Raw genomic sequence first — 12,241 nt, 5'->3', positions numbered from 1 at the left:
ACAATACAATACAATACAATACAATACAATACAATACAATACAATACGGGCTTCCCGATGACAATGACATGGCCTGGTTAGATCACTTGTAGTGATAGAGTCAACAAGCCCCACTTACATACTCAGAGTTGTGAACTAAGGTTTTCCATCACCCACTCAATAATGAACTGGTAAATATGAACATAAAATAGGAAACGTAAGGGAGGTCTTTAACATAAAAATAGAAATCAAATAGCCAAAAGCAAAAAAAACTTTGAGGAAGAAACAGAGACTCTGCAGGGGGAACAAAACATAAAACATTTCACATAAATTTTTAGAGAGTTAAGTCTATTGAAATAATAAAAAAGAACAAAAAGCTACAATACAGAAATAGTAAGAGGACAAAAAAGAGCTTTTAGTTATTCAAAATAAGACAGAAGAAAACTTAAGAGGACTATAAGAGCAGAAGAAAGCTCTCCCCAAATAAAACAAACACAGTAAAAACACAACAAAACCTAAGTCACAACCACCACCACCACCACCAAGAAACAAAGAGATTGTGTTTAAGTGAGATGATAATACCTTAAGACATAGTACAAGAGGTCTAATATCTAATTAAAAGAAGTTCCAGAAATAGATCAAAGAAAGGAGAAGAAAACATTAAAGAAATAATTCCAAAAAATTTTTCTGGAACTGAAAGGCATGAATTAACCAACTGGAAAGGGCTCATCAAATGTAACCAATCTGCTAAGGTAGGTGTAATGGTTGGGCATTGAACCACTCCAAGGGGGCACCCTGTATACATAGGTGGAGTTGTGCAAAGCACATCTGTATGCTTTTATGTGGTGTCCCTGAGTGCCTAGCACTAAGGCTCAGAAATGTGAAATTTCATCATCATTGGGACAGAAGAATTTTCTATATTGTATGTTTGGATGGGGGTGGGGAGAGATAGAGACACTAAAGGACCTGGAATCAGAATTGCTTTTTACTTCTCACCAACACTGAAGCTCTAAGGCATGGAGCAATGTGTTAAAAGTTCTAGGAAAAGTGATATCAAACCTAGAGTTCCATCCCTAGCCAAAGTTAGTATGCAGATAGGATAAAAACATTTTCAGACATACAAGGTTTTAAAATACTTACTTTCCATCAAATCTGTCCCTCCTCAGGAAGCTACTAGAGTATGTGCTCTACCAAAATACAGAAGTAAACAAAGAGACATGGGCTACACTACACAGGAAATCTAACAGAAGATATAGGTGAAAGGAATCTTCCGGATAAAAAGAAGAAGAAAAATAGTCCAGACTGGAGCAGTTCAGACAACTCCAGCAGATTTGTTTCTTCAAGAAAATGAAATTGATAGAATGAATATGTGATGTGCCTAAAAGTTTTAAGATATTTTTGGCAGGATATTCAGAGTTTCTAGGTGAATGAATCCTAAGGGACAGAAAATTAAGAAATAATCTGTCACAGACCTTTAATATAACCATCTCAGGTTATCTTGGTCACAACTCTTTTTGGTGGCCATTGGGCATTTTTTCCTAACGTGGGTCCAACCTGCCAGCACCTCAGCCAAAGCCTTCCATTCCTCAGGCTGATCTGTTGCTGTTAGGTGTGAGTCGTTTGGGTGACCAACCATCCTGGCTCGCCCAGAACTGAGGCAGGATTTCTGGCAGGTGGGATTTTCAATATTAAACCCGGTAAAACCACAGGCAAACCATTACAACTAGGGTTTGGAAATGCTGGGACTTTAACATCCCTGGGAAGACTAATGGGAGGCCAGAACTGGTGGATAAGTTGCCTCCCTGCCCCCACTCTAGTCCTTCTGAAATACAGACTCTGAAGATGGTCCCGCAAGATGGAGCAATCAGCTGCACCTGATATCACATGGAGACTGATTCAGTTATTCACTCCCTCATATACGCTTGCACTATTTTCCTGCCCCTCATATTTTCCTGCCCCTCTCTCCTTCCCTTTATTCCTGTGTCTCTAAGGTTTTCACCCCCCAGTAAAAGGCTGGCATGTAAGTTTTACCTTAGGTACTCTTTTCTAGGGAACCCAGGCTTAGGGGCAAACAAATACTTCCTCAACAATTATCAGTTCTAGGAATAAAAATACTGTACAGAAATTTGAAATTTAATCATAGCATTACTCTGATTGGTGTTTACCTACTGATGACATTTTAACACACCGAATAGTGACCTAACTGAAAGCATGATAGAACTGGTTTGGGAAAATGAGAGAATGGGAAGGGTGACCGTGTGTGGTGAGGTAGAGGTGAGAAAAAGTTAAATCCTTAGCTTCCATTGTGGGAAGTAAATGAAAAATTAAGAAGTTGTTTGAAGATAAAAAAAAAATAGACACAGAAAATCAACCAAATGCTTTAAATTATTTGCTGCGGGGGAAGGAGAATGGGTGTAGAGGGTCCACGGGCCACTTTCGTCTTAACAAGCATCGATTCTTTAAACTACGTTCGTTTAAAGCTCTGATAGACTTGCAGCCGCTACCCTGCAGACTTGGCTTCCTCTGCAACCATGTCTGATGAACACGATATGGCTGAGACCGAGAAATTCAATAAATCGTAATTGAGGAAGACAGAAACGCTTTCAAAAGAAACGGCTGAACCAGAGAAGCAAGCAGGCGAATCGTAATGAGGCCGCCCATATGCGCTGTACCTTCCACAAACATCGCCTTCTTACTTTACTTCTGTGAGCTGTTTAACTGTGTGAGATGAGAAGAGCGTAGATCAAGTTAAACGGCTACTGCCCCTTTTCTCATCAAAGAATCTCAACTACTGACCATAAACACGGAGTCTCCTCTCCCGTCTGCCTGTCTGGCTGGCGGGGAAGGAAGAGAATCTGGTGAAGGAAGAAGCTGGGTGGGGATGACCAGTAAAAACTAAATTGGTCCAAGGTGTCAGGCAGGCTCTACAATGTGGTTTAATCAGAGTGCCATTTTTTTTCTTCAGATGATTTTAATTGTTGGAATGCACAGTTTTTAAAATATGCAAATAAAAGTTTAAAATGTGGTTGGTGTGTAAAAAAACGTGGGTCAAAATAAACTCCATGGCTACTTTTAAACAATTTAATTCTCATAGAATTTGGTGAAGTTTTATTACTTGAGATCTAATAGCATCTGATTGCTTTTAAGGAACTTCTTACCAAATTGGCCCCAAAGCTATATTGTCTTTTGTCATATATTTAGAATATGTGTATCGTGTGTATTTGTATTATTTATTCTATAGGTTAAGTGTAAAAAGCAGAGTGAAGAGCTCAGCAGCACTTGGATCTTGTTTTCATTCCACTAGATGTCAGCATAACACTGTGAATTTGAATGTTGTTGGGTGACCAAGGATTAAATCCTTGCTTGTTCAAACCTATTTTTATTTATCTTTCCAAGGATGATGATGTGACATTTAGATTTAATAATCTCTTGTGTATTATAAGAATTACTGTCTACCCAAATGTTCATTTTTATTGTACCTATTCAAATTAATGTCAGCTGATTAAATTAGTTAAGCTTTGGTGCTAATCTACATCAAGAGAATAGAAAAAGAAAACAATCACACACAGGAATGATAGCAATGAGTATGTTTCCTGCATTGTATTTTGGGTTTTCAGTCAGTAAGTTATGAAAGACATTCGGCCAATAGAAAGATCAAAAGTATAACATTTCCCCCTTGTGTTATCTAGTTTATAAATATGCTTTAAAGGATATGAGCAATAATTGACTAGCTTAGTACCATGTTGACTGATAAGCTTTCTTATTAAGAGAACATGTTGGGTAATTCATAAGTTAGATATTTTTAACTTATTTTTCCCTCTCTGACTACCCAATGTAGCATCAGAGGCTTTGGCTTTGTGTTGGCATGACCTTGATTTGTTAGAACATAAGCTTCATCTTATATTAAATAGTAAAAACATGAATATTCATGAAAGTTATTTCATATGAGTTCTATTTTCCTTAGTATGCAAAAATTTTTTGCTTAATAGAACTGTTAACATTTTACATTTTTTTTTTTAAGTACGCTCCACGCCGAGATCAAGAGTCTCATGTTCTACTGACTGAGCCAGCCAGGTGTCCCACAACTGTTAACATTTTAAAAAAAGATTTATTTATTTTACAGAGAGAGAATGAGTGCATGTGAGAGAGCACGAGAGAGATTGAGAGAGAGAGAGCGCATGGGGGGCAGGGGCAGCAGGAGAGAGAATCCCAAGCCAATTCCTCACTGGGTGCAGAGCCCAACCCCAATCGGGGGCTCCATCTCATGACCCTGAGATCACTACCTGAGCTGAAACCAAGAGTCCCATGCTTAACTGACTGCACCACCCAGGCACCCCACAAAAGTTAACATTTTAAAGGAAAAAATGACATGTTGAAGTATTTTTTAAATTACAGTACATAAAAATGTTTTAAGTGTGCCATTTTGGGTAGTTTGTAATGTGGTCAATATTTTAATAAGTTTTAGCCACAGGCAATAGGGAGATATTCATTGGCAATGTATTTTGACTTTAATGAAGTATTATAAGTCTCTCACTAAGTAATTTTCAGTTATAATCTGAAATTTTTCTTTGAAAATTTTCCTCAAAATTCACAGGAAATTCCACTTGTTCATGCTATTTCTTCATAATAAAAGACTTACTTTCAGTGTCAATTTACTCATGATATTAATTAATCACATAATAAAAAGTCAATACCCAACAATACAAACTATAGAAATTTAGGGATATTAAATTATTCCATACTGTACAGAAAGAGACCAGAGACATTTTAGGTGAACTGATAATATTAAAGCCCTTCTATTTTTGGCAAAATAATCTCTTTTTTCCAAGTTTTTATTTAAATTCCAGTAAGTTACCATACAATGTAACATTGGTTTCAGGTATAGAATTTAGTGATTCATTACATACATAAAAAACCCAGGGCTCATCACAAGTGCCCTCCCTAATACCTATCACCTATTTAACCCATCTCCCACCCACCCCCTCTCCAGCAACCCTCAGTTTGTTCTCTATAGTTAAGAGTCTGTTTTACAGTTTGCCTCTCTCTTTTTTCCCCCACTATGTTCATGTTTCAGTTTTTAAATTCCACATATTAATGAAATCTTACGGTATTTGTCTTTCTCTGACTTACTTCACTTAGCATAATACTCTATGGCTCCATCCACGTTGTTGCAAATGGCGAGATTTCATTCTTTTGATGGCTGAGTAACATTTCATTATATACCGCTTCTTCTTTATCCTTTCATTAGTTGATGGACATTTGGGCTCTTTCCATAATTTGGCTATTGTTAATAATGCTGCTATAAACATTGGGGTGCCTGTATCCCTTCAAATCAGTAAATACTTAGTAGTACAATTGCTGGATTGCAGGGTAGTTCTATTTTTAACTTTTTGAGGAAACGCCATACTGTTTTCCAGAGTGGCTGCATCAGTTTGCATTCAAAAAACAGTGTAAGACAGTACCCTTTTCTCTGCATCCATGACAACACCTGTTGCTTCCTGTGTTGTTAATTTTAGCCACTCTGACAGGTGTGAGGTGATATCTCGTAGTTTGATTTGCATTTCCCTAATGATGAGCGATGCTGAGCACCTTTTCATATGTTTGTTAGCTATTTGGATGTCTTCTTTGGGAACATGTCAATTCACATCTTCTGCCCATTTTTTAACTGGGTTGCTTTTTTGGTGTTGAGTTGTATAAGTTCTTTATATATTTTGGATACTAGTCCTTTATCAGATATGTCATTTGCAAATATCTTCTCCCATTCCATAGGTTGCCTTTTAGTTTTGTTGATTGTTTCCATCACTGTGCAGAAGCTTTTTATCTTGATGAAATCCCAAGAATTTATTTTTGCTTTTGTTTCCCTGCCTCAGGAGACATATCTAGTAAGAAGTTGCTACAGCTGATGTCAAAGAGGTTACTGCCTGGGTTTTCCTATAGGATTTGGATGTTTTCCTATCTCACATTTAGGTCTTTCATCCATTTTGAATTTATTTTTGTGCATTGTGCAAGAAAGTGGTCTAGTTTCATTCTTATGCATGTTGCTCTCCAGTTTTCCCAATATCATTTGTTGAAGACACTATCTTTTTCCATTGGATATTCTTTCCTGCTTTGTCTAAGATTAATTGCTCATATAGTTGTAGGTTCATTTCTGGGTTTTCTATTCTGTTCCATTGATCTATGTGTCTGTTTTTGTGTCAGTACCATACTGTTTTGATCACTACACCTTTGTAATATGGCTTGAAGTCTGGAATCGTGATGCCTCCAGCTTTGCTTTTCTTTTTCAAGAATGTTTTGGCTATTCGGGGTCTTCTGTGGTTCTATACAAATTTTAAGATTGTTCTAGTTCTGTGAAAAATGCTGGTGGTATTTTGATAGGATTACATTCAATGTGTAGATTGTTTTGGGTAATATAGACATTTTAACAATATTTGTTCTTCCAATCTATGAGCATGGAATATCTTTCCATTTCCTTGTGTCATCTTCAATTTCTTTCATGTTTGTTTTCAGAGTACAGAACTTTTACCTCTTTGGTTAGGTTTATTCATAGGTATCTTGTGGTTTGGGTGCAATTGTAAATGGGATTGATTCCTTGAATTCTCTTTCTGCTGCTTCATTATTGGTGCATAGAAACACAACAGACTTCTGTACCTTGGTTTTACATCCTGTGATTTTACTAAATTCGTGTATCAGTTCTAACAATTTTTTGGTGGAGTCTTCCAGATTTTCAATATAGAGTATCATGTCATCTGTAAATAGTGAAAGTTTGACTTCTTCCTTGCCAATTTCGATGCTTTTATTTATTTTTGTTGTCTGATTGTTATGGCTAGGACTTCCAGTACTATGTTGAGTACAAGTGGTGAGAGTGGACATTCTGTCTTGTTCCTGACTTTGGGGAAAAGGCTCTCTTTTTTCCCAATTGAGGATGATGGTTTCTGTGGGTTTTTCACATATAACCTTTATTATGTTGAGGTATGTTCCCTCTAAACCTACTTTGTTGAGGGTTTTTATCATGAATAGATGTTGTAGTTTGTCAAATGCTTTTTCTGCATCTATTGAAAGGATCATATGGTTCTTATCCTTTCTTTTATTAGTGTGGTGTATCACGTTGATTGATTTGCCAATATTGAGCTACCCTTGCCATCTAGGAATAAATCCCACTTGATTGTGTTGAATGATTCTCTTAATGTACTGTTGGATTTGATTTGCTAGTATTTGAGAATTTTTGTGTTCATGTTTATCAGGGATATTGGCCTGTAGTTCTCTTTTTAGTGGAGTCTTTGTCTGGTTTTGGTATCATAGTGATGCTGGCCTCATCAAATGAATTTGGAAGTTTTCCTTCCATTTCTACTTTTTTGGAATAGTTTGAGAAGAATAGGTATTAACTCTTCTTTAAATGTTTAGTAGAGGGGTGCGTGGGTGGCTCAGTTGTTAAGCGTCTGCCTTCCGCTCAGGTTGTGATCCCGGGGTCCTGGGATTGAGCCCCACGTCTGGCTCCCTGTTCGGCAGGAAGCCTGCTTCCCCTTCTCCCATTCCCCTTGCTTGTGTTCCTGCTCTCGCTATCTCTCTGTCAAATAAATAAATAAAATCTTTAAAAAAAATACACTATGAATGTAGTAGAATTCTCCTATGAAGTCATATGGTCCTGGACTTTTGTTTATTGGGAGATTTTTGATTACTGATTCAATTTCTTTGCTGGTTATTAATCTATTTAAGTTTTCTATTTCTTCCTGTTTCACTTTTGGTAGTTTGTATGGTTCTAGGAATTTATCCATTTCTTCCAAGTTGTACAATTTGTTGGCATATAATTTTTCATAATACTTTCTTACATAATTTTTTGTATTTCTGTGGTATTGATTGTGATTTCTCCTCTCTCATTTGTGATTTTATTTATTTGGGTCCTTTTACTTTTCTTTTTGATAAGTCTGGCTAGGGGTTTATCAATTTTATTAATTTTTTTTCAAAGAATCAGCTCCTGGTTTCATTGATCTGTTTTATTTTTTTTTTTTTGGCAAAATAATCTTAAAAATTTAGATTAAAGAAATTTTATATGTTACAAATCTAAAGTGGAGGATATGTATACATATATACATATGTATATGTATGTGTATATATACACACACACATCTAAAAATACAAGGAACATTCTGTACATTACAGAATGAATGTACATTACATTCTGTTCATTATGTTTAAAATAGTACCTGGAACATAATAGGTGTGTAATAAATGCTTGTTAAAAGGACAAATTAATAGATGTGAATAGAGAAGATACATGTGTAAGAGATTTGATCAATAAGACTTGGTCACTCATAGAAGTAAAATGTGAAGAATTGAGAAGAACTCTTGGGGTTTTCTAAGGCTTTAGAAGGCTTGGTGGTGGCATTCATTAAAGTTTGAGACTCCAGGAAGAGGCACAAATTTGGCAGGAAGGATAATGAATTCAGATTTTACCATTTTGAGGCAGTGTAGCAGACAGCAAAGTGAAGCTGTCTGACAAGCACTGGCTGTAAAACAGATGCATTTGGTGGAAAAGTTTGAGCTGGAGTTACAGAAGTTATGATGTAGGAGGGGCCAGAGAGGTAAACTAGATCATCCAGGTGGAGCTGTTCAATGAAAGAAAAAGCAGAAACCTTGCAGAACAATATTTTAGGACCAACAGTATAACAGGGTCTTGGAAAACAGGCTGGAAAAGCAGGAATAAAGCAGCAGGCCCAGAGAGTAGTGAATTTCAAGAAAAATGGAGTGGTCATTAAGGTCAAATACTGCAAATAAGTCCAGCCATTTGAGCAATAAAAGAAGTAGATGGATTTGTAAATTAGGAAATTGTCTGTGACTCTTACATGAGCTAGTTCAGTGGAGCTATGTGAATGAATTACCGTCTATACTTACTGTAGGCTGAGAAATAAGTAGGAGGTAAGAAAGTGAAGATAGTGAATACAGACTGTGGACTACATTCTGATGCACTATGGATATTAAAAAAAGGGGAGCAAGAGAACATGTTACTCAGTGTTTGCTAAAGCCAGCTGACTTAAACGTGGGACTTCTGGGGCAGTGGATCAGCAATCTTCAAACTGATGTATGCACTCTTGAAGTCCACAAAAACTTTACAAAGTTCATGGGCATAGAATTTTAAGAGATTCAATGTCCACATACTCACCTCCTATACTTACTGTTTCCTAATATTAATCGGCCTGAGAACGTCAGTTAAAACATCATGCATGTCTTTTTTCCCCCACTTTCCTTTTGTAACCAAACTTCTCTCATTTTAGAAAACAAAATCATACCTTATATCCAATCTGGTATTCATCATCCCAGGGTGTGAAAGTTCCTGGAACACCAAACAAAAAGAAAATTTGTATTGATGATAAGAAAGAGAATGTCTCTAATGGCTCAAAAACAAATCCTTTTGAAAGTCAAGGCATTTCTAATTCTTTGCTTTCAAAACAATTGAAGAAGTTAATAGATCATTAAAATATACTTTTTGATAATAGATCACCATGTGATTTTTGGCATAAACTTGAAAGGAGTGCAAATAGTTGAGTTATAGTGCTAATATCAAAACTTCCATTCCCATCTGTCCTATACCACATTGTTATGCGACCAGTTGTGCTCAGTAAAACAACAAAGACTTAAATCCGTGCTTAACACTGCCTTCTGCCATAAATAATATTCACTGTTACATAAACAAAACAAAACAAAACAAAACAAAACAATAAAAAAGAATTCCAGCGTGTATAAAGGAAAGCATTGGGAAAGACAAAAGCATTGGCAGTTAAATTGAAGAAGTGTTGAGATAGGTATCAGATGAAAGGAAAGGTCAGTAAAGGGTGTGAATGTTATGCTAGACTGGATAAACAGTGACAGTGGGATTAATGTCCCCAGGTTTGAAGGTTCTAAGTAGAGACTGGCAGAGGCCTCAGGTGGTATGAGTGGTCCAACGAGGCCAACTATCTGTAACTCTAGTTCTTCCTCAGTATCATTCCAATTTTAGTATATGTGTCCAAGCAAGCATTAGTTCTTCCTCAGGATTCATGATATAGAAAGGCATTCAAGTCAATGTTGACTGTGATTGGATGAATCCTGAAGAGAACCCTCTCATCAGATGGTGTGAGGAGATTCAATACATGTAAGAAAACTCAATCCACCATTTAAGAAGTAAGAGCTTGACTGTTTTCTTCAGTGCAGTATTCTGAATCTTTGGAACACTGCCTGGAGTAGTGCTCAAATACTTTCTCTTGAATGAATTGTCAGTGATTAGAGGTAGCCAAGACTTCCAAATCTTAACTTAGTGGAACGAATTTGTGTTGCCAATTTGTAATAAAGCCTATTTGAATTTATATATTATTTGTTCACTCCATATAGACTGGGACAAAAATAGGTCCCAATTATGTATTTATGTTTATATAATTTAGTTTGAAAATTCTCTTCCAAATATATCTCATATCTCTTTCATTACCTAAAATGAGGGATAGAGGTACTACATATTACCAAAAGAAGTATAAATCAAATGATAATATTATTAAATTATATTCTATATACTATAATTATTTGTTTATGGCATTATGTGTTAGAGAGTATTTGTATGTCTGGATGACAGCAGAGAATAGGCTGAAACTGCAAATCAGAGTTGGTGCCATCAGGTTGAAAATGTCACAGATTTAGCTTTTAATAAGCCAGAATGATTGTGTAAAATAAGATGACTAGCAACAATCTCCTACTGATATTCTTGGGAACATGGGGATACTTTGAAGTTAAGAACTATTTTTAGATTAAAAGACTTGATATTTTCTGTCAATTAAAATGACTATAATTAACAGCTATGACTAGAGTTATTTAATTGCAAATTATAAAAAATCCAACTTTAATTAGTTTTAATGATAAGGGGGAATTTATTGGCCCAGAAAAGTAGGAAGCCCAGAATGCATGTAGCTTTAGCACAGCTGGATGCAGGAGCTTAAATAATATCATCAAGATACCCCTGTTTCTTCCTCTCTTGGCTTTCTTAGTGTTGCATTTATTTCTAAGAAGATTTTCCCCACTTGGGTGGCCAAGAGAGCATCAATAATCCAAACTTGCTTAGTACTTAGTGCTTTTAAACTCTGAAGGAGAAGATGGATCTTTTTGCTGATAGTTTAAAAAAAAAAAAGCTGGGAGAGATTTTATGGGCCTGATGCAGGCCATGTATCCAGCCATGAAACATTCATGATGGTCAGCACAATGCAATACCCTGAGTGATCAGATCTGGATTTTTGGTATCCCTGTAGAAAAGTTTGGTGATGAGGTATTCCCTACCTGAACCACATGGATTGAAAATAACAAACAGACTGTTACCAGACAAAATAATATGACATCTAAAATCTTTTTTGCATATTACATTGTACTAATTAACCACATCATAAAAAATGATGCATCAAATAGACTAAACAGCTACAACAAAGAATTAAATATACAGTGGCCTCTAAGATCAATCAGAATTTGAGGTTCCTTATATTTTGTTGTTTCTTGTTTCCTACTGCCAAAGTTAGCTCATTGGCAGCAGTCCCCAGGAAGGAGGAAAGGGGATATAGAAGAAGAAAAAAAAGAGAAAGCAACTTCTGTTTAAGGAAATGATCCAGAAGTAGCACACATCACTTCTGATCATATCCCACTGGTCAGAACATGGTCATATAACCACTGGTGGTGGCAAGGGAAGCTAGTAAATATGACATCAAGCTGTGTAACAGTGTGCTCAGCGGGATTCTTATTACTAAAAGGAAGAAGGTATAAATGTATAATGGGAAAAGTAGTTGTTTCTGCGATGGTTCTTTTTTCAACCTTTACAAACTTGAATAGGGGAAAATTTTTAAATTACTTTTACTATGGAAAGCATTGCTAAAACATGTATTTATATGGGAAAAGAGTAAAGGGAATTTTCACTTTCATAATAAAAGAAAAAGTTTCAGTATAAGTGTTTAGTACATTTTAAAGTCCCTTACAGATGGTGGCACTGCTGAAGGATGCTTTAATTTTTGACATTACTATGGATATTTTAGACATAATATTAACACATATTTTTCATTTATAAAAGAATGGATATTGATGCTCTTAAAATTATAAATATTTTGGTTTTGAACTTTTTTATGTCATTGACTAGTATATCTACATTTTTAGAAAACATGGAATTTACTATCTTGCATTTGTAAGGAATCAAATTGCTGTAATATGTACTATAAAAGAGTAGATTAAAAATTCAAGTCAAATGGAATTGCAAGATTGTATCTCT

At 35.8% G+C, this 12,241-nt stretch overlaps 1 protein-coding gene across 1 annotated transcript in view; it reads right to left on the bottom strand.

Moving 5' to 3' along the window:
* The window catches only part of ZSWIM2 (zinc finger SWIM-type containing 2), a 56,952-nt gene extending 47,393 nt beyond the window's left edge, over positions 1 to 9,559 (bottom strand). The window contains exon 1 of the mRNA XM_035007572.1: positions 9,264 to 9,559. The gene's annotated coding sequence lies outside the window, so the exon portion shown is untranslated. The remainder of the gene's footprint in view (positions 1 to 9,263) is intronic.
* Between the last annotated feature and the right edge of the window lie 2,682 nt (positions 9,560 to 12,241).

Source organism: Mirounga leonina, unplaced genomic scaffold, assembly GCF_011800145.1.
Source record: "Mirounga leonina isolate KUSES-001 unplaced genomic scaffold, KU_Mleo_1.0 Mir_151, whole genome shotgun sequence".
Taxonomy (NCBI): domain Eukaryota; kingdom Metazoa; phylum Chordata; class Mammalia; order Carnivora; family Phocidae; genus Mirounga; species Mirounga leonina.
The sequence above is the reverse complement of the archived record's forward strand: the minus strand, read 5'-3'. Positions and strand labels throughout refer to the sequence as shown.